Source organism: Lolium perenne, chromosome 2, assembly GCF_019359855.2.
Source record: "Lolium perenne isolate Kyuss_39 chromosome 2, Kyuss_2.0, whole genome shotgun sequence".
NCBI classification, from domain to species: Eukaryota; Viridiplantae; Streptophyta; class Magnoliopsida; order Poales; family Poaceae; genus Lolium; species Lolium perenne.
In genome coordinates, this window is record NC_067245.2 from 104,836,358 (window position 1) to 104,861,450 (window position 25,093).

The window sequence follows — 25,093 nt, forward strand, 5'->3', positions numbered from 1 at the left end:
TAACTATACAAGTTGTGCGACAGGAGCATTCATGGAAAAAATAGCTATAAGCTAAAGACGAGGTATAAGAGCAAGCAGATTTGAAATGCACATAGCATGATTATAAAAGCAGTGTGAGAATAGCAGGCATGGAAAAATAGCTAGCGGCTAGCGGTGAGCTAGTGACGTGGTATAAGAACAACCAGATTGGAAATGCCCATAGCATGACTATAAAAGGAATAGCATGTAGTACAAAAACAGTTGGCAGGAAATGAATGGGTATAAGGCTATAAATATGTGGATGCACACAGGTGTCAGTAGAATGAACAGGATGGTAGCGACCGGATAATGCTTTTGTACTGTATAATATTTAAACGAACTTCATGCGAAGTAACACATCAAGAAAGTTAATGGCATATGAGATCTGCAAATAACTACACAAAACATGGCTAAAGAAACACCGCGATCTAACGGGCCAGCGTACTAACCAAGCTGCGGCGGGGTGGACTGGGGCGGCAACTTGCATTCCAGCGGCGGCGAACGCGGGAGACGATGAGTCGACCCTGTTTCAGTAGAAGCAGGCGTTAGTGAAGCAGATCTGGTTGGCTGGCCAGGGATTCGGTGAAGTTGATACAGCCGCTGCGGCGAGGTAGTCGGTGGAATAGATCGGCTTCTGTGGAGGGGGGCCGCGGTGAAGTAGACCCGGTTCTGTTGGAGAGGATCCGGTGTGTCGACAGGAAAGGCGTTGATTGCTACGCTGTGGATGAGGTCGGCGGTGAAGCAGATCCGTCGGTGGCGAGGTCGGCGGTGAAGCAGATCCGTCGGTGGCGAGGTCGGCGGTGAAGCAGATCCGTCGGTGGCGAGGTCGGCGGTGAAGCAGATCCTTCGGTGGCGAGGGCGGCGGGGGAGCGGATCAGGTGGGTGGACAGCCAACACGATCAAGGCTACGCTATGGAGGAGTATGCCGGCGGCGAAGCAGATCTAGTACTGTAGAGAGTCAGAGCTTTGGCGTGTGAGAGTATTTTTGAGCTAATGGGGCGAATGGTTAGTGGGTGGGTGTGGGCCTGTGGGGAGGGTTCGGGATCTAGGCAAGATATTTCATTGTTACCGAAAGAGCCCTCCATGGTCGGTGGGTTGTAGCTTCCGGACCAGGGTTAAAAGGGTAAAACTGGTCACGGGATTTTCGAATGGATGCGGCGGGATGATTTGGCGCGCGGCCGAAATTTTTAGTTTCAAGCTACGAGCAGAACGACAAAAATAATGTTCTTCCCCAGGGAGCTCTCATTTCTTCCTCTTCTCTTTCTCTCTCGAGTCTCTCCCACTCCCCCGTCTCCTCTCCCCTTCTCTCCGGCGGCCTCGCCGGTCGGAGATGAGGCCGACTTCTCTCTGTATATCGTACACCCTCCGAACTAAATTAATTGATTCAACTATCCTTAGACGTGTATGTATCTAGAGTAAAAACATGTGTGGATACACCCATATTTAGATAAGCAAAGTTGAGTCAGCTAATTTGGATCCGAGGGAGTTAGTGTTGTTGTAAGCTTAGATCCAGTGTTTCCCATGAGCAGAATGGCGCAATGGAGTCGGGGATCTCGTCATCGGCTTCAGATCTGGCCTATGGTGAATCTGGCGGATCAGATCTGGCGGATCTTGCCGGCCAAACCCCGATCTGGTGCCATCAAGGTGATGGCGCTAACGGTGAGGCTTGCTTTGGTCAGTGCTTCAGATCTGGCCAATGGGGAAGTCAAGCTGCTAACGTTCACAAGCTCGGGGCATACGACAGCGTCATCCATCTTGCCCGTGAACATCTTGGCCTTTCAGCGGCCCTTCTCAGAGCCAATATGCCGTTGCCGAGGCCCTTCTCCTCCTTCGTCCTGGCGACTACCGGCGACACCGTCCCAAGTGGTGCGTCCCCGGCGACGGAGTTGCTGGAAAGGATGCGGAGCAGAGATCTGATGTGCGGTCCAGAAGGACTCGATTGATTTTCTTCTATATGTTTTGGGGTCCTTTTTGTAAAGTTGCAGGTCCTATTAGTTATTGTCTAGTTCTTTTGGACCTCTATGTAATTTTTTGGACTAGTTTCCATTTGCACCGATAAACTTGAATTTTGACAAGTTCACAGGAAAAAAAATCCTTTGCACATATGGACTATCATGTATGAACATTCTTGAGATTTAAACTATATGTAATGGCCAGCACTTGCGCAAGGGGCTCGTCTAGTGCGCACTAGTTTCCATTAGCACCGATAAATTTGAATCTTGACAAGTTCTTGGAAGAAAAAATTGATTCACATATAGCCTATCAAGTATGAACATTATTGGGATTCAAACTATACATAGATGGACAACACGTGTGCAAGGGGGTCCCTCTAATGTGCACTAGTTTCCATTAGCACTGATAAATTTGAATCTTTACAAGTTCTCGAATTTTTTTTGCTTCACACATATGCCCTATCATGTATGAACATTATTGGGATTCATATTATATATAGATGGCCAACACTTGTGCAAGGGGTCCTCTAATTCTTGGGGATTTCAATCTCTCTCTCTCTCTCTCGATCTATCGTTGGTGGCCAGAACAACACACATATGCATGCACTTTATGCGCAAAGGCGTGGGTGCCTCTAATAATTCATGTGTGTGCATATATTTGAACATATGCTTGGGGATTTCAATCTCTATCTCTCGATCTATATATCATTGGTGGCCAAGAAACACACTTATATATATACGCATGCACTTTATGCGCAAATTAAGGCGGGTGCCTCTAATAATGTGTGTGCGCACTCGATCGATGATCCCTAAACCTTAAACCAGAAAACCCTAAAACCCTAATCCCTAAACATCCTAAACACTAAACCCTAAACCCTAAACACTAAACCCTAAACCCCAAAACCCTAAACACTAAACCCTAAACCCTAAAAGCTAAACACTAAACCCTAAACCCTAAACACTAAACCCTAAACCCTAGACCCTATACCCTAATTAACACTAACCCTAACCCTAACCCTAATTAAACCCTACATATATAGGCCAACGACACTTAATTGCGCATCAAGCAGGCGACCAACTAATTAGCGCTGATAAATTAATTAACTTGAATTTTGACAAGTTCTCGATCTCGAATGAAAACACATTTGATTAAGTAGTCTCATAATATATATATATATATAATTAGTGTGCATGCGCGCATGGCATACCTTGCATATCATTCATGCATATATTTCAATATATATTTGAACATATTCTTGGGGATATATATATATCAATCTCTCTCTCTCTCTCGATCTATATATCGTTGGTGGCCAAGAAACACACTTATATATACGCATGCACTTTATGCGCAAAGGCGCGGGTGCCTCTAATAATGTGTGTGCACTCGATCGATGATCCCTAAACCTTAAACCCTAAAACCCTAATCCCTAATCCCTAATTATACCCTAAACGTACACCCTAAACACCCTAAACACTAAACCCTAAACCCTAGAACCTAAACCCTAAACACTACAACCTAAATCCTAAACCCTAAACACTAAACCCTAAACCCTAAACCCTAACCCTAGACCATAAACCCTAAACCCTAAACCCTAAATATATTTCAATCTCTCTCTAGATCTATATATCGTTGGTGGCCAAGAAACACACTTATATATATATACGCATGCACTTTATGCGCAAAGGCGTGGGTGCCTCTAATAATGCGTGTGTGCACTCGATCGATGATCCCTAAACCTTAAACCCTAAAACCCTAATCCCTAATCCCTAATTATACCCTAAACGTACACCCTAAACACTAAACCGTAAACCCTAGACCCTAAACACTAAACACTACACCCTAAACCCTAAACCCTAAACACTAAACCCTAATCCCTAACCCTTGCTAGACCCTAAACCCTAAACACTAAACCCCAAACCCTAAACCCTAAACCCTATATAGACCCTAAACCCTAATTAACCCTAACCCTAAAACCCTAGCTAGCTAACCCTAAACCCTAAACCCTAATTAAACCCTACATATATATAGGCCAACGACACTTAATTGCGCATCAAGCAGGCGACCAACTAATTAGCGCTGATAAATTAATTAAGTTGAATTTTGATAAGTTCTCGATCTCGAATGAAAACACATTTGATTAAGTAGTCTCATAATATATATATAATTAGTGTGCATGCGCGCATGGCATACCTTGCATTTAATTCGTGCATATATTTCAATATATATTTGAACATATTCTTGGGGATATATATATATATCAATCTCTCTCTCGATCTATATATCGTTGGTGGCCAAGAAACACACTTATATGCATGCACTTTATGCGCAAAGGCGCGGGTGCCTCTAATAATGTGTGTGTGCACTCGATCGATGATCCCTAAACCTTAAACCCTAAAACCCTAATCCCTAATCCCTAATTATACCCTAAACGTACACCCTAAACACCCTAAACACTAAACCCTAAACCCTAGACCCTAAACCCTAAACACTACACCCTAAACCCTAAACCCTAAACACTAAACCCTAACCCTAGACCATAAACCCTAAACCCTAAACCATAAACCCTAAATATATTTCAATCTCTCTCTAGATCTATATATCGTTGGTGGCCAAGAAACACACTTATATATATATAAGCATGCACTTTATGCGCAAAGGCGCGGGTGCCTCTAATAATGTGTGTGTGCACTCGATCGATGATCCCTAAACCTTAAACCTAAAACCCTAATCCCTAATCCCTAATTATACCCTAAATGTACACCCTAAACACCCTAAACACTAAACCCTAAACCCTAGACCCTAAACCCTAAACACTACACCCTAAACCCTAAACCCTAAACACTAAACCCTAATCCCTAACCCTAGCTAGAACCTAAACCCTAAACACTAAACCCCAAAGCCTAAACCCTAAACCCTATATAGATCCTAAACCTAATTAATCCTAACCCTAACCCTAAAACGCTAGCTAGCTAACCCTAAACCCTAATTAAACCCTACATATATATATAGGCCAACGACACTTAATTGCGCATCAATCAGGCGACCAACTAATTAGCGCTGATAAATTAATTAACTTGAATTTTGACAAGTTCTCGATCTGGAATGAAAACACATTTGGTTAAGTAGTCTCATAATATATATAATTAGTGTGCATGCGCGCATGGCATACCTTGCATATCATTCGTGCATATATTTCAATATATATTTGAACATATTCTTGGGGATATATATATATATATCAATCTCTCTCTCGATCTATATATCGTTGGTGGCCAAGAAACACACTTATATATATACGCATGCACTTTATGCGCAAAGGCGCGGGTGCCTCTAATAATGTGTGTGTGCACTCGATCGATGATCCCTAAACCTTAAACCCTAAAACCCTAATCCCTAATCCCTAATTATACCCTAAACGTACACCCTAAACACCCTAAACACTAAACCCTAAACCCTAGACCCTAAACCCTGCTAAACACTACACCCTAAACCCTAAACCCTAAACACTAAACCCTAAACCCTAAACCCTAACCCTAGACCATAAACCCTAAACCCTAAACCCTAAACCCTAATTAACCCTAACCCTAACTCTAAAACCCTAGCTAGCTAACCCTAAACCCTAAACCCTAATTAAACCCTACATATATATAGGCCAACGACACTTAATTGCGCATCAAGCAGGCGACCAACTAATTAGCGCTGATAAATTAATTAAGTTGAATTTTGATAAGTTCTCGATCTCGAATGAAAACACATTTGATTAAGTAGTCTCATAATATATATATAATTAGTGTGCACGCGCGCATGGCATTCCTTGCATTTAATTCGTGCATATATTTCAATATATATTTGAACATATTCTTGGGGATATATATATATCAATCTCTCTCTCGATCTATATATCGTTGGTGGCCAAGAAACACACTTATATATATACGCATGCACTTTATGCGCAAAGGCGCGGGTGCCTCTAATAATGTGTGTGTGCACTCGATCGATGATCCCTAAACCTTAAACCCTAAAACCCTAATCCCTAATTATACCCTAAACGTACACCCTAAACACCCTAAACACTAAACCCTAAACCCTAGACCCTAAACCCTAAACACTACACCCTAAACCCTAAACCCTAAACACTAAACCCTAACCCTAGACCATAAACCCTAAACCCTAAACCATAAACCCTAAATATATTTCAATCTCTCTCTACATCTATATATCGTTGGTGGCCAAGAAACACACTTATATATATAAGCATGCACTTTATGCGCAAAGGCGCGGGTGCCTCTAATAATGTGTGTGTGTGCACTCGATCGATGATCCCTAAACCTTAAACCTAAAACCCTAATACCTAATGCCTAATTATACCCTAAATGTACACCCTAAACACCCTAAACACTAAACCCTAAACCCTATACCCTAAACCCTAAACACTACACCCTAAACCCTAAACCCTAAACACTAAACCCTAATCCCTAACCCTAGCTAGACCCTAAACCCTAAACACTAAACCCCAAAGCCTAAACCCTAAATCCTATATAGATCCTAAACCTAATTAATCCTAACCCTAACCCTAAAACGCTAGCTTGCTAACCCTAAACCCTAATTAAACCCTACATATATATATAGGCCAACGACACTTAATTGCGCATCAAGCAGGCGACCAACTAATTAGCGCTGATAAATTAATTAACTTGAATTTTGACAAGTTCTCGATCTCGAATGAAAACACATTTGGTTAAGTAGTCTCATAATATATATATAATTAGTGTGCATGCGCGCATGGCATACCTTCCATATCATTCGTGCATATATTTCAATATATATTTGAACATATTCTTGGGGATATATATATATATATATATCAATCTCTCTCTCTCGATCTATATATCGTTGGTGGCCAAGAAACACACTTATATATATACGCATGCACTTTATGCGCAAAGGCGCGGGTGCCTCTAATAATGTGTGTGTGCACTCGATCGATGATCCCTAAACCTTAAACCCTAAAACCCTAATCCCTAATCCCTAATTATACCCTAAACGTACACCCTAAACACCCTAAACAGTAAACCCTAAACCCTAGACCCTAAACCCTGCTAAAAACTACACCCTAAACCCTAAACCCTAAACCCTAAACACTAAACCCTAAACCCTAACCCTAGACCATAAACCCTAAACCCTAAACCCTAATTAACCCTAACCCTAACCCTAAAACCCTAGCTAGCTAACCCTAAACCCTAAACCCTAATTAAACCCTACATATATATAGGCCAACGACACTTAATTGCGCATCAAGCAGGCGACCAACTAATTAGCGCTGATAAATTAATTAAGTTGAATTTTGATAAGTTCTCGATCTCGAATGAAAACACATTTGATTAAGTAGTCTCATAATATATATATAATTAGTGTGCATGCGCGCATGGCATACTTTGCATTTAATTCGTGCATATATTTCAATATATATTTGAACATATTCTTGGGGATATATATATATCAATCTCTCTCTCGATCTATATATCGTTGGTGGCCAAGAAACACACTTATATATATACGCATGCACTTTATGCGCAAAGGCGCGGGTGCCTCTAATAATGTGTGTGTGCACTCGATCGATGATCCCTAAACCTTAAACCCTAAAACCCTAATCCATAATTATACCCTAAACGTACACCCTAAACACCCTAAACACTAAACCCTAAACCCTAGACCCTAAACCCTAAACACTACACCCTAAACCCTAAACCCTAAACACTAAACCCTAACCCTAGACCATAAACCCTAAACCCTAAACCATAAACCCTAAATATTTTTCAATCTCTCTCTAGATCTATATATCGTTGGTGGCCAAGAAACATACTTATATATATAAGCATGCACTTTATGCGCAAAGGCGCGGGTGCCTCTAATAATGTGTGTGTGTGCACTCGATCGATGATCCCTAAACCTTAAACCTAAAACCCTAATCCCTAATTATACCCTAAATGTACACCCTAAACACCCTAAACACTAAACCCTAAACCCTATACCCTAAACCCTAAACACTACACCCTAAACCCTAAACCCTAAACACTAAACCCTAATCCCTAACCCTAGCTAGACCCTAAACCCTAAACACTAAACCCAAACCCTAAACCCTAAACCCTATATAGATCCTAAACCTAATTAATCCTAACCCTAACCCTAAAACCCTAGCTAGCTAACCCTAAACCCTAATTAAACCCTACATATATATATAGGCCAACGACACTTAATTGCGCATCAAGCAGGCGACCAACTAATTAGCGCTGATAAATTAATTAACTTGAATTTTGACAAGTTCTCGATCTCGAATGAAAACACATTTGATTAAGTAGTCTCATAATATATATATAATTAGTGTGCATGCGCGCATGGCATACCTTGCATATCATTCGTGCATATATTTCAATATATATTTGAACATATTCTTGGGGATATATATATATATCAATCTCTCTCTCTCGATCTATATATCGTTGGTGGCCAAGAAACACACTTATATATATATATATACGCATGCACTTTATGCGCAAAGGCGCGGGTGCCTCTAATAATGTGTGTGTGCACTCGATCGATGATCCCTAAACCTTAAACCCTAAAACCCTAATCACTAATCCCTAATTATACCCTAAACGTACACCCTAAACACCCTAAACAGTAAACCCTAAACCCTAGACCCTAAACCCTGCTAAACACTACACCCTAAACCCTAAACCCTAAACACTAAACCCTAAACCCTAAACCCTAACCCTAGACCATAAACCCTAAACCCTAAACCATAAACCCTAAATATATTTCAATCTCTCTCTAGATCTATATATCGTTGGTGGCCAAGAAACACACTTATATATATACGCATGCACTTTATGCGCAAAGGCGCGGGTGCCTCTAAAAATGTGTGTGTGCACTCGATCGATGATCCCTAAACCTTAAACCCTAAAACCCTAATCCCTAATCCCTAACTATACCCTAAACGTACACCCTAAACACCCTAAACACTAAACCCTAAACCCTAAACACTACACCCTAAATCCTAAACCCTAAACACTAAACCCTAAACCCTAAACCCTAACCCTAGCTAGACCCACTACAAAGGAAAACAATTTTTTTGAAAAATCACTTTCGTCATGTTAAGGCCAATTTTCGTCAAGGATTACTTCGCGGTGACAAAATTTGATCGTCATGGGGTTCGTCAAGGAAGCTCCGTCATAAAATATCGGGGGTGACGGTATGCATTTTTTCGTCAACGTCAAATGTTTGATGGTGACGACCTGCAAATTCATCAACATCAAAGGTTCATTGTTGACAGACAGGTTTGTCACGAAAAATTGCAACTTTCGTCAATATCTAAATCTTGGGAAGTTTCTGATTGGTCCAAAAAAAGCATACGTGGCCTTACATGTGGGTCCATTTGGCTTCTGACAACATGGGTCCGACGGCGCTGACATGGATATCTGTCATGTGGGACCGGCATGGTGCTGACTGGTGGGACCCACAAAATATTATGACAAGCTGGACCCACAATATTCTGACCGGTGGGATCCACAAAATTCAGACAAGTGGGACCAGGTTGTTGCCGACATATGGGTCCCAATAATGCTGACTGGTGGGACCCACAAATTCTGACAAGTGGGACCAGAAATTGGTGCCACGTGGTTTCATTTAATAGTGACGTTGTCACATTTTCCGTCACCTTTTGAATTTGACAAAATTTGAGAGCATTTGAATTATTTGCGAAATTTGGGAAACAAAAAAACTGGCGAAATATCAAAAAGTAGACAATAAATATCATACTTAAATGGTGGCACAAGAAGTATATATGTCTCTCACAGACCGAAAGATTCATAAGAAAATTACAATTGGAACACAAAGAAATTAAAAGACCTATGATTAATAATGTTGTAGGACGGTGGTGCAATAGATTAGTTGCCCTGGGATTGAGACATGGATGGTGGCTGGGATGTCCTCAAGAGCAAATTAAGCACGGCATCCATTTACGTCAGCCTCTTTTCATAAGCGAGTCTTTTCTTGTTGGGCTTTCTTCACGACTTCAAGTTCTTCCTCCTGCTTCTTCCTGATCTCTTCAAATTTTTCATCTTGTTCTTGCAGTCTTGCTCGCATCTCAACGTAGTGCGTTTCATTTACTGTATGGAGTTCTGCTCTTGATCTGCCGAGTCTTTGTTGTAGCTCTCGGATGCGTGTAGTGAGACAGAAGACTTCACGGAACTTGTTGCGACGCCCAATCTTGGTAGGAATGTCTGTTGCAGGTGGTGGATGGGCTTTTCTCACTCGAGAACTAGCTGAACAATTTGCAAAACAGTCAAATCAGGTTCATCTTCATTGCGTGGCGCCGCTTTTTGCCACCATTTGATCCTGCATAAAGATTACAATCATTGCATGGACAACATACAAAACTGGATTATATTATATTGTGCTAATAAGAAATATTTCTTACATATGCACTTTTTGCTTCAACACTCATAATGTTATCCTTGTTAGTGTGTGTGATTCTAAAAAATTCAATTGGAGAGGTTTCTTATTCATGATGCTTAGACTTCTGCTTGAAAAAATGTAGAATGCACATTACCATTGTACACTGTGTATGTGAAGTATGAATTGTATTGGGAAATTCAGAACACTTACTAGATGTTCCCGATGAGCAACATAGCTTCGAGATCCGGTGGTATGGAACTGTTTCACAACTTCTCTGTTCTTTCCATTTATTACACAGTCCCTATGTTCGGTACATGCATTTTTATTTATCCGGATCGAGAGAAATGTAAGAATTCGGTAGCTGTTATTGAAAGGAATAACGTTTATGTACCTGGTACTTCTCATCAAACCATCTTTTCACCAGTTCTTTCCAGCTTTTCTCTTCTACATGATCTGGCTTCTTGAGATATGCTTGCTCCAGTGTGAGATTTTTAATTTTCGGCCAATACTCCTTTTTAAGCCTATATCGGAACTGCCGAATACTAACTTGCAGCATATCAGTGCACACATCTTGAGCCACCTCATCATTTTTGTCCATATTAAACTTTCCCTTCAAAATAGTGATGCATTAATCGGTAGATTCTTAGATAGTTGATCATGTAGCATACTAATTAGGTTAAACCAAGATTGTACAGGACTCACCGCTCTTTGTACTTATAGCATGAGGAATGACATGTTTGAGAGTTCATCTTTCTTGTCTTGTGTCCGAGTGTGTTGCAAGCGACATTTTTTCACGGATGTGAATACCAACCTCATTGCTCGGCTTTGCTTGTTGGACATAATCCTTGGGTCTCCCGACACCAGCAGTGAATTCAATTGGCATCTTATTGCCACCATGTCTTCTTGTGTACTCATGTAGTCCATGGCCCATGGTACGTCTGCGTCCACCTCTCTTTCTCTTACTACCGCCAGATGTTGTCAATGTCTCTGAAAGAAGAGATATGAAATGATTCTCTTTTATATGAAAATATGCGGTACAGTGTTTAGTTTTTACAAATTTTCATACCTTGCCGCTCAAAGTTTACAATTTGATTGTCCTCAGGAGATGAGGTGCTGCCTCCAGATGTCATGATCTGGTTAGGTGAGGGTGCTCCTTCAGTGTTCAGACTAGCAGTGGCCGTCGGCTCATCAGATGACCCAGCTTCAGGTTCGATTGTTGCCATTGATCTTGTTGCAATGTTGGATGGTGCAACTTCAGGTATGGATCGCTTCTTACGTGCAACTATTGCAGAAGAAGCAACTATCTACAAGCAAAGTAGAGGCTACATTAGTAGGAAACATTTAGCATGTACGTATTTCCTATCATAGTTCGAGACATAGTTCCACGGACACAGCTGAAGTTTTGCCGACAGTCGCTGATCCTCATCTGAATGAAGATCATCATCGGCGGTAGCTATCTCTTACGGATTCAGTTCATACGAAGGGTCCTCTTCGACCTCCATCTCTTCGCGATCTGTGTCCTTTAGATTGTTACTAGTTCCTATTTGTACCCCACCATACACTAATGTACGTGCAAAACCAGAGAAATCTTTCTGAAATTTGTGGCCAGGTCCATATCTTTCAGCGAATTTTTTTCCATGCGTACTACATTTTCTTGCATTTGTTTCTCCTTGGCAAGCTCATATGCCGGCTTGACGGGGTTTTGTGTCTCCGCTGAAATAATCGGAAGAGCGGAGCGTGAACAAAACATAAGAGGGGGCCAATTCCATAGAAAACAGCAAATAATTGTCTTTGCAAAATATTGTACAACATTAAATGATTGAAAACATAAGAGTCTACGTATGATGTCGGCGAACAAAACATAAGAGGGGGCATATGCCAGGCTAAGGGACATCATGTGCTTTTAGATATCTACTCGTAACAAATAATTGACACATGAGACTCCCCTCGCACTTTGAATTATGCATGTCTGTTGATAGCTGGTTTCGATCTGTTATTGGACAACTACCACCTCACATGGTGGATACTACCCTTCTGGTTGCTTGGCGGGCTTGGTATGCACGTAATGAGGTATCGGTAGTTCAGTCCTATACCGATAGAAGTTCAGATATGTGCTGATAGAAGTTCAGATATGTGCTGATAGAAGTTCAGATTTGTGCTGATAGAAGTTCAGATATGTGCTGAAATTTGATTTTTGACTTTTGAAAGACATAGATAAACAAAAATTGTGGAAATAAATAGACTGATGAAACAAAGTACATGATTAAAAAAACTTCATTACATTGTTAAGACGTGCATTGCACGTGCAAACTAACTAGTTCCATAGAAAACAGCAAACAATTGTACTAGATCAAACTCTGCTTCCCTCTGAAACTGAGGAATAAAAGTCTGAAGCAATGTCGTTGTTCACTGTAGCTCGTCAGGCTGTTTTCGGCAACGGCTGGAATTAGTTCAGTTAAGTGTTTCGGCAAACAATTGTCTATGCAAAAGATTGTACAGCAGCGGGATGGCAAAGATTGTATAGCACGGCATGATTGTCTCTGCAATAAAAACGATAAACCCTATACGTATGATGTCGGGATTGGATCTATCAAATATGCAAGATCTAGATATAGGTCAAACGGGCGTGGTAGACATGTAAAACCGATCTCTCGATCTAACCATCCGAAAAACACAACAACAAGCCGATCACCGAAAGATTTACCTTGGCGTTTCTTCGAGCTGGGCGCCTTCTTCGGCGTGTGTGCGCGATTTTCCTTCCCCCCGACGTTTCGATGACTGCCGGCCATGGCGACCACCGGCCGGGGAGATAGATGCGAGATGGAAGAACGTCCGGCAAAGACACCGGATCGGGGCGAGCACGAGAGGATGAGGTCGGGGGGGTGGGTAGTTAAGATGCTCGTAAATCATGGGGTAGAGGCACGACGTATATAAGGGAGGGCGAAATATTTGATAGGTGGGGTGCGCGGGAGGAGTGGAGGGAACAAAAAATTTGGGCGTTTTGGCAGCCGGCGTACTACAATTTGGAGGGAACAAGTTTTTGCCGTGAAAGAAAAAATATTACTACGAAAATGGAACTACATGTATATTTTAATTAAAAAATGACAGAAAACGAGTAAAACTCATAATAAATGCTAAATTCAATGTAAAATCATCAGTAACTAGTGGGACTGAGTAAATGTTGTGACATTCATGTGGAAAATTCAAATTTAAATTTTACATGAGGTTTGGTGTAGTTTGATGTGAATTTACACAAGTGAGGGCATTTTCGGCATAACGGTCGAATCGTCGACCCCGGAAGTTGTAAAACCTTTTGCATGTGAGGTATATGTGAGAACACATCCCACATATACATGTTATTGTTCACACATGTGAGATTTTGTCTGAAAACACTTGTGGAACCTCATGTTGGTTGGGTCGATCCATGTGTGGACCCACATCGATCATGTCGGTGAAGGGCTCTTTTTCAAGCAAGCTGCACTTCAAAGACTCAGATTGAGCTGCAAATTTTTGTGAGTGGTCATGAAGGGTAGGTATGTGTGCCTAAGGAGTTTCAGATTTTTCTGACAATTTTAGGTGTTTGTTGATTTTTTATTAAAAAATGACAGAAAACGAGTAAAACTCATAATAAATGCTAAATTCAATGTAAAATCATCAGTAACTAGTGGGACTGAGTAAATGTTGTGACATTCATGTGGAAAATTCAAATTTTAATTTTTCATGAGGTTTGGTGTAGTTTGATGTGTTGAAGTGATGCCTACTTTGGTATAATTGTGCACTTCGTCCACAAATGAGCATTTGTTTTTTATGTATGTTGAAAAAATGACTAACATGCCATAATTGTTCTGACCTAACCTATAGTCCGAACAAAGGCATGTAGTCAACATTTTGTTGTACATTTGAAGTTGTAAATCATATGGTTTTAAATAATTTTGAAGTGCAACTTTATGATTCAATGTATTTTTCAGTGTGCTGATGTTTTGCCATTGTGAACTTATTGACAGAGATTACATAATAGCAGTGGGCTCCATTTTTGCACGAGATACTTTGTGTTTGACTTTTGAACTTACAGGATAGCAACCACCATCTACCCCATAGCCTCATTAAATAGCGGTTGTAGGCAGTTACTACTACTTATTGTATTTATAATGCCCCTGGTTGGTTTTGCCTTCTGCCCTCCCTTGTTCATGCGGTGAAGCAAGTCTCCTTCATCTTCTTTCTCTCTCTTTTGTGCTGAAAAACTCTTTTCTCTCTGAAGATTTTCGTTTGTTTTGAGAGGTAGGAAAATATGTTTTTACATGTCACTACTTCACCTCACCTCCTTTTTCTCTATTTGTTGAAAATCCTTTTTGTCCTCTGAATAATCTTGTTTGTTCAGATCTATGGATATATGTGTGTATGGTTTCAGATCTATGGATAGATTTCTATGAATATGCCCTACCTACCTGTATTTTTTACTAGCTTTGGTAATTGCTAAATATACACAGGATGAACTGTGTTGTTTGTGGTTCGATGGGCAATCATTGTCAGCAGAGGCGGGAGACTCTCAGTTCATTTTGTTGTTATCTTGGAAGCAGATTTGATGACTTTATGGTATATATCCTTTTTTAGAATGTATCTTTTTTGTTGACAGATTCTAGACTATATCCTTATTTTCTGCATTTTTGTTCTACTGTTTTTTCAGACTGTGCCTTGTTTTGTGAGGAGGCAGTTCAACAACCTTGTTGGTAATATCTTTTTTGTCGTTACATCGGATGAAGTGAAGTACAAATTTCATGTTAAGAAAGGCAGTTCGAAGACACGTGTTTTTGGTAGTGGATACCAAAAATTTCTTCATGACTACGACCTGAAAGTTGGTGACTGTATCATGTTTGGGTTTGATAGTGCTCCTGAACTATTTGGGATTTTTGCAGAAGGTCCTGATGGCACTGAAAAGCATCGTGTCCTGATGGCCCATTTTTTTAATATAACTGATGTTATATCTCCTCTTTTTTTATTCTTTTATTAATTTTAAATTTGTATGCAGAAATTCCAACTGCAGTTGTCCACACTAAAGGTGTTATGCTTACTACTGCTCAAACATTGAAGAAGGAACAACTTCTCCGTGAGCGTGGTCTTGGTCCTGGTGTTGTTTTTGTGCACACCTTGACGAATACTGATTTGAAGGGCAATGGACTGGTATAATTCTCCTTTTCTTTATGTAATCTTAGTTATCCTTTATATCCTTCCCATATATAATTTAATTTTTATTATTCAGCGTATACCGAAGGAAGTTGTTAGGTCCTTGAATATCTCTGAAAGCGGGGAGGCATGTTTTTTTGTTGATGACTATGGCTACCACCCTCAGGGTGCATACTACACTACTACTGATGGAAGGATGAAGTTCGATTCCTGCTGGTCGGAGTTTACTAAGGAGTATAACTTTGAATCTGGGAATGTTGTTCTCATTCTTTTCAACCAGGGCGGCCGTGGTGGTATTGAAGTTTCAGTTGATATCATATGATATAATCTTTATCATATGATATAATTGTTTTAGTCTACAATTTGTGTGTGCCCATTGTGTGTTTATGTCATTTCGCTACCCTGGCCGCTCTTGTGTGAAGGGATTGTATAGTGGGATTATGTAGGGGGTACACTTTACGATTGACTATTTGGTCCTGCATTTTTCTCTTGCCGGTTCAATTTTCACTGATTTTAATTGTTCATTTTTTGCAAATTAATATGTACTTCCCTGGGCCTTGGGAAAAAGCAGAACAAGCCCACTAGGCTGGAAGTTAAACAACTGGTATGATTGCCCAGGTTCCAAATAACAAAAGTAGAACATAGTCTTTGAAACATGACATAGTTTAACCATGAACCTCCATGGGAACAACTAAACGAAACTAAATTTAGTGGAGAACATGAGGGCCAACGACTGGACCGACGAGCGGGATGAGGCCGATCTGACGTATTCACTGAGGAACTTGCCACAGGCAGCGTGCTTCGCCTTGCTAGCAGGCTTGTGCTTACGCTTGCTACCTTTTCCAACTCCGTCGCGTCTTTGGATCGGACACTCGTGATCGTTCGGGAAAACCTGCTGCAGAATGGGCAATGTGGCTTTCCGTTACGATGGAAAGGGATCTGGCGATCTTCGACTTCTTCGTAACGAAGCGGCTCTTCCGGTCCCGGTCCTCCTTGTCGCTGTCAACGTCCTCAGAGTCTTCCTGCGATTTTGAAAGTAAAGAAGAAGTGAGAGAAGGAAATTAACTGAAATACAATTGAAGCATTAAATATTTTTGTATGAACATTATTAAGAATTAATCATGTAGAATCAACATTTATGATCCAGATCCAACCATACATAATTACTTCACTAATATAAATAACCACCAATTTAAACTGTTGTCACAACTTGTTCATGGGTAGTCCAATCATTATTTCAGTATTATAACTAAGCACCAATTTAAGAGAAAATGGTGATTATAAATTTCATGGATCAGGGATCAATCATTTGTTACCTGAAGATGTACTGATTCATAAAACAATATGGATTCATGACGTCAATAAGCAGGAATTGAACAAAAATTATGGTCATAAATTACATGCAACTGATAATTCATCTGTTCCCCAAATAAAAATGATGTACACACTATGGTTTCATCGTATAAATAAGCACCAGTTTAAGACAAATGGTGATTATAAAATCCATGCATCAGATCAATTAATAGTACCTATAATATAATTCTTGTAATCATAATCACTCTGGTATGATTCATATTCGGATGAATTTAAGTTTGAAATGCAGTGAGCGTTACACTAAGCAGGTATGATTCATCACACAAAAGGAATCATTACAGTTGAATCAAGATGTGCATCAAATATTACAGATCTAGTAACTACAAACCATAAATCAGATGAGCAAGAACCCCAGAATCATCAATTTGTACAAGAAGTCGCAGACAGGGCAAATCAATCTACCCTATGAGCAAACCCTATGGTGAACAGTAAGATCAAGAAAAACAGGGGATCGATCGGAATAGTAGAGTACCTCGCTGCGGTTGTCGGAGGCCTCCTCTTCGAACTCGTCGCACTCTCTCGGGGCCATATAGCTCGCGGTACTGCACAGGTGGCGGTAGAACGGGTCATTCGGATCGAAGCCCTGGTCATCTGCTTGTGCCGCGGGAGCGAGGACGTCTCCCTTGGCCTCATCAGCGACGGCGACGACGGCCGGTTGGGCGGAGCCCTCCACGGTCACGGCGCGGCGAAGAGTGGCTCCAGTTCCCGAAGAAGATCCCGCCTCCGCGACGTCGACTACTACCGGACCCTCGCCGTCGCCTCTGTCGACGTTGACGACCGCACTCGCCTCCGGCTCGTCTCCGCGAACACGCTTCATCTTCGGGATCTTCGGTGGAAGGGGAGGTCGATGTTGCGCTGGTGGAGGTGCAAGCAGGGTTTTTCGCCAGAGATTGGGGAATAGAAGTTGCGGGTGGGAGAGACGATGGGGCCGATGGATATACAGTAGGTGCTGCCGTTTGGGTTCCTCTGTCTGACGCGTGGGTGTGAAAACGTGGATTGCTGCATGTAGTCAGTCCACTTTCCCATTACTTTGACATGGGTCCCACGCATGACGGATGGGTTGGCACAGAATTTTCAGTATGGGTATTAAAAACTCTAAAATATTTGAAATACGAATTAGTGATCACACATAGCCTCTTCTTGAGTTTAGGGGATGAATTTTTGAAAATTTTCAAACCAAACTGCCAAGATAGCATGCTAGCGTCATTACCCACATGTTGATGCACCCTTATGCCAAATTTCAGTCCATTTCAAGTTATGTACCTCAAAAAATGGTCAAGAACTGCCCGTTCGAGGTAGACGGGCATAATCTTTCACTACGCACCTCACTTTTGTGAGTGCTTTGGTAGGGAAACAATTTTTTTTCTAGTTTGTTATTTTCCATGGAAAGTGTTAGCCACACATTGGCCAATACACAAGGTTTGGAAAGATTTCAACAAATTTTCAATTTTATATGAAAGTTTGAGTGTTTGGTGAAACCTAGGTTGACCTAATTGCACTAAGAGGTTGTCAAACCTTTTTCCAAGTGAAACTTCTGTTGTAGGGTAATGTGGTGACTTTAAATGCCCCAAATCCAAGGTGGTTTGGTCAGTTTTTGGCGATTTTCCCCTCTTTTCATCCGAAAACCCCTCGCTCAACACATGTCCACCATGGGGACACCATGCCACCAACTCCAAAAAATCAAAACCCATAGCAAGCAAGGTGTCATATCACAATGTGCACAAGGGTGCCAAATCATGCCCCAAATCCATGGTGGTTTGGTCAGTTTTTGGCGATTTCCCCCTCTTTTCGTCCGAAAACCCCTCGTTCGACACATGTCCACCATGGGGACACCATGCCACCAACTCCAAAAAATCAAAACCCATAGCAACCAAGGTGTCATATCACAATGTGCACAAGGGTGCCAAATCATGCCCCAAATCCATGGTGGTTTGGTGAGTTTTTGGCGATTTTCCCCTCTTTTCGTCCGAAAAACCCTCTTTCGACACATGTCCACCATGGGGACACCAAGCCACCAACTCCAAAAAATCAAAACCCATAGCAAGCAAGGTGTAATATCACAATGTGCACAAGGGTGCCAAATCATGCCCCAAATCCATGCCCTAAACCCTAAACCCTAAACCCTAAACTCTAAACACTAAACCCCAAACCCTAAACCCTATATAGACCCTAAACCCTAATTAACCCTAACCGTAACCCTAAAACCCTAGCTAGCTAACCCTAAACCCAAAACCCTAATTAAACCCTACATATATATAGGCCAACGACACTTAATTGCGCATCAAGCAGGCGACCAACTAATTAGCGCTGATAAATTAATTAACTTGAATTTTGACAAGTTCTCGATCTCGAATGATAACACATTTGATTACGTAGTCTCATAATATATATAATTAGTGTGCATGCGCGCATGGCATACCTTGCATATCATTCGTGCATATATTTCAATATATATTTGAACATATTCTTGGGGATATATATATATTTCAATCTCTCTCTCTCGATCTATATATCGTTGGTGGCCAAGAAACACACTTATATATACGCATGCACTTTATGCGCAAAGGCGCGGGTGCCTCTAATAATGTGTGTGTGCACTCGATCGATGATCCCTAAACCTTAAACCCTAAAACCCTAATCCCTAATTCCGAATTATACCCTAAACGTACACGCAAAACACCCTAAACACTAAACCCTAACCCTAGCTAGACCCTAAACCCTAAACACTACACCCTAAACCCTAAACACTAAACCCTAAATCCTAACCCTAGACCCTAACCCTTAAACCCTAAATATATTTCAATCTCTCTCTAGATCTATATATATATCGTTGGTGGCCAAGAAACACACTTATATATATATACGCATGCACTTTATGCGCAAAGGCGCGGGTGCTTCTAATAATGTGTGTGTGCACTCGATCGATGATCCCTAAACCTTAAACCCTAAATTAACCCTAGTCCCTAATCCCTAATTATACCCTAAACATACACCCTAAACACCCTAAACACTAAACCCTAAACCCTAGACCCTAAACCCTAAATCCTAAACACTAAACCCTAACCCTAGACCATAAACCCTAAACCATAAACCTAAATATATTTCAATCTCTCTCTAGATCTATATATCGTTGGTGGCCAAGAAACACACTTATATATATACGCATGCACTTTATGCGCAAAGGCGCGGGTGCCTCTAATAATGTGTGTGTGCACTCGATCGATTATCCCTAAACCTTAAACCCTAAAACCCTAAACCCTAATTATACCCTAAACGTACACCCTAAACACCCTAAACACTAAACCCTAAACCCTAGACCCTAAACCCTAAACACTACACCCTAAACCCTAAACCCTAAACACTAAACCCTAACCCTAGACCATAAACCCTAAACACTAAACCCCAAACCCTAAACCCTAAACCCTATATAGACCCTAAACCCTAATTAACCCTAACCCTAAAACCCTAGCTAGCTAACCTTAAACCCTAAACCCTAATTAAACCCTACATATATATATATATATAGGCCAACGACACTTAATTGCGCATCAAGCAAGCGGCCAACTAATTAGCGCTCATAAATTAATTAACTTGAATCTTGACAAGTTCTCTCGAATGAAAACACATTTGATTAAGTTGCCTCATAATATATATATATACCATTAGTGTGCATGCGCGCATGGCATACCTTGCACATATCATTCGTGCATATATTTCAATATATATCTGAACATATTATTGGGGATATATATATATTTCAATCTCTCTCTCGATCTATATATCGTTGGTGGCCAAGAAACACACTTATATATACGCATGCACTTTATGCGCAAAGGCGCGGGTGCCTCTAATAATGTGTGTGTGCACTCGATCGATGATCCCTAAACCTTAAAACCTGAAACCCTAATCCCTAATTCCTAATTATACCCTAAACGTACACCCTAAACACCCTAAACACTAAACCCTAAACCCTAGCTAGACCCTAAACCCTAGCTAGTCCCTAAACCCTAAACACTACACCCTAAACCCTAAACCCTAAACACTAAACCCTAAACCCTAACCCTAGACCGTAAACCCTAAACCCTAAATATATTTCAATCTCTCTCTAGATCTATATATATATCATTGGTGGCCAAGAAACACACTTACATATATACGCATGCACTTTATGCGCAAAGGCGCGGGTGCCTCTAATAATGTGTGTGTGCACTCGATCGATGATCCCTAAACCTTAAACCCTAAAACCCTAATCCCTAATTATACCCTAAACGCACACCCTAAACACTCTAAACACTAAACCCTAAACCCTAGACTCTAAACCCTAAACACTACACCCTAAACCCTAAACACTAAACCCTAAACCCTATAATTAAACCCTACATATATAGGCCAACGACACTTAATTGTGCATCAAGCAGGCGACCAACTAATTAGCGCTAATAAATTAATTAACTTGATTTTTGACAAGTTCTCTCGAATGAAAACACATTTGATTAAGTTGCCTCATAATATATATATAATTAGTGTGCATGCGCGCATGGCATACCTAGCTTGCATATCATTCGTGCATATATTTCAATATATATATTTGAACATATTCTTGGGGATATATATATAGTTCAATCTCTCTCTTGATCTATATATCGTTGGTGGCCAAAAAACACACTTATATACGCATGCACTTTATGCGCAAAGGCGCGGGTACCTCTAATAATAATGTGTGTGTGCAATCGATCGATGATCCCTAAACCTTAAACCATACAACCCTAAAACCCTAATCCCTAAACACCCTAAACACCCTAAACCCTAAACCCTAAACGTACACCCTAAACACCCTAAACACTAAACACTAATTAAACCCTACATATATATATAGGCCAACGACACTTAATTGTGCATCAAGCAGGCGACCAACTAATTAGCGCTGATAAATTAATTAACTTGAATTTTGACAAGTTTTCGAATGAAAAACACGTACATTTGATTAAGTTGCCTCACAATATATATATATAATTAGTGTGCATGCATGCATGGCCTACCATGCATGCATATATATATATATATTTGAACATTCTTGGCGATTTCAATAATCTCTCATCTCTATCTCTATCTTTATCGATTGGTGTGGCCAGCGCAACGACACACATTATGCTTGCACTTTACGCGCAAAGGCGGGTGCCTCTAATAGTGCATGTCTGTGCACACTCGATCGATCTAGCTAGAGTTTTGACTAATTGTGTAGCACACTAATAAAAAAGTTGTAATTTAATTCACAACAAGTTATAATTAATCCTAACACATAAACCCTCTAAATAAACCATAAAACCCTATATAGCTAGCTATAGGCCAACGACGACCCTTAATTGCGCATCAAGCAGGCCAGGGGTCCTCGCGGTCCTCTAATTAAATATATGTGCCATTAACCCTAAACCCTAAACCGTATATATATAGAAAACTAACCTTAATTAGCTAATCAAACCCTCGTTAAAACACATAACCCCAAGCTAATTAATAACCCAATCAAATAAAACCTTGCTATATAGCTAGTAAACCCTAGATTATATAACCCCAATTAATATATATGGCCTATATCGATCATATATATATATAGACATTATTGGGATTCATTAATTATATAGTAAGTACTGATAATTCAATTAATTATATATATAAGTACTGATAACTGATACGTCTCCGACGTATCGATAATTTCTTATGTTCCATGCCACATTATTGATGTTATCTACATGTTTTATGCACACTTTATGTCATATTCATGCATTTTCTGGAACTAACCTATTAACAAGATGCCGAAGTGCCGATTCTTTGTTCTGCTGTTTTTGGTTTCAGAAATCCTAGTAACGAAATATTCTCGGAATTGGACGAAATCAACGCCCAGGGGCCTATTTTGCCACGAAGCTTCTAGAAGTCCGAAGAGGAGACGAAGTGGGGCCACGAGGCGCCCAAACCATAGGGCGGCGCGGCCCCCCCTTGGTCGCGTGGCCCTGTGGTGTGGGGCCCTCGTGCCGCCTCCTGACCTGCCCTTCCGCCTACTTAAAGCCTCCGTCGCGAAACCCCCAGTACCGAGAGCCACGATACGGAAAACCTTCCAGAGACGCCGCCGCCGCCGATCCCATCTTGGGGGATCCAGGAGATCGCCTCCGGCACCCTGCCGGAGAGGGGAATCATCTCCCGGAGGACTCTACGCCGCCATGGTCGCCTCCGGAGTGATGTGTGAGTAGTCTACCCCTGGACTATGGGTCCATAGCAGTAGCTAGATGGTTGTCTTCTCCCCATTGTGCTATCATTGTCGGATCTTGTGAGCTGCCTAACATGATCAAGATCATCTATCTGTAATTCTATATGTTGCGTTTGTTGGGATCCGATGAATAGAGAATACTTGTTATGTTGATTATCAAAGTTATATCTATGTGTTGTTTATGATCTTGCATGCTCTCCGTTACTAGTAGATGCTCTGGCCAAGTAGATGCTTGTAACTCCAAGAGGGAGTATTTATGCTCGATAGTGGGTTCATGGCGCCTGCATTGATACAGGACGATGTGATGAAAGTTCTAAGGTTGTGTTGTGCTGTTGCCACTAGGGATAAAACATTGATGCTATGTCTAAGGATGTAGTTGTTGATTACATTACGCACCATACTTAATGCAATTGTCTGTTGCTTTGCAACTTAATACTGGAGGGGGTTCGGATGATAACCTGAAGGTGGACTTTTTAGGCATAGATGCAGTTGGATGGCGGTCTATGTACTTTGTCGTAATGCCCAATTAAATCTCACTATACTCATCATGATATGTATGTGCATGGTCATGCCCTCTTTATTTGTCAATTGCCCAACTGTAATTTGTTCACCCAACATGCTGTTTATCTTATGGGAGAGACACCTCTAGTGAACTGTGGACCCCGGTCCAATTCTCTATACTGAAATACAATCTACTGCAATACTTGTTCTACTGTTTTCTGCAAACAATCATCTTCCACACAATACGATTAATCCTTTGTTACAGCAAGCCGGTGAGATTGACAACCTCACTGTTTCGTTGGGGCAAAGTACTTTGGTTGTGTTGTGCAGGTTCCACGTTGGCGCCGGAATCCCTGGTGTTGCGCCGCACTACATCCCGCCGCCATCAACCTTCAACGTGCTTCTTGGCTCCTCCTGGTTCGATAAACCTTGGTTTCTTTCTGAGGGAAAACTTGCTGCTGTGCGCATCATACCTTCCTCTTGGGGTTCCCAACGAACGTGTGAGTTACACGCCATCAAGCTCTTTTTCTGGCGCCGTTGCCGGGGAGATCAAGACACGCTGCAAGGGGAGTCTCCACTTCTCAATCTCTTTACTTTGTTTTTGTCTTGCTTTGTTTTATTTACTACTTTGTTTGCTGCACTAAATCAAAATACAAAAAAATTAGTTGCTAGTTTTACTTTATTTGCTATCTTGTTTGCTATATCAAAAACACAAAAAAATTAGTTACTTGCATTTACTTTATCTAGTTTGCTTTATTTTCTGTTGCTAAAATGGCCAACCCTGAAAATACTAAGTTGTGTGACTTCACAACCACAAATAATAATGATTTCTTATGCACACCTATTGCTCCACCTGCTACTACAGCAGAATTCTTTGAAATTAAACCTGCTTTACTAAATCTTGTTATGCGAGAGCAATTTTCTGGTGTTAGTTCTGATGATGCTGCTGCCCATCTTAATAACTTTGTTGAACTATGTGAAATGCAAAAGTATAAAGATGTAGATGGTGACATTATAAAATTAAAATTGTTCCCTTTCTCATTAAGAGGAAGAGCTAAAGATTGGTTGCTATCTCTGCCTAAGAATAGTATTGATTCATGGACTAAACGCAAGGATGCTTTTATTGGTAGATATTATCCCCCTGCTAAAATTATATCTTTGAGGAGTAGCATAATGAATTTTAAACAATTAGATACTGAACATGTTGCTCAAGCTTGGGAAAGAATGAAATCTCTGGTTAAAAATTGCCCAACCCATGGACTGACTACTTGGATGATCATCCAAACCTTTTATGCAGGACTGAATTTTTCTTCGCGGAATTTATTGGATTCAGCTGCTGGAGGTACC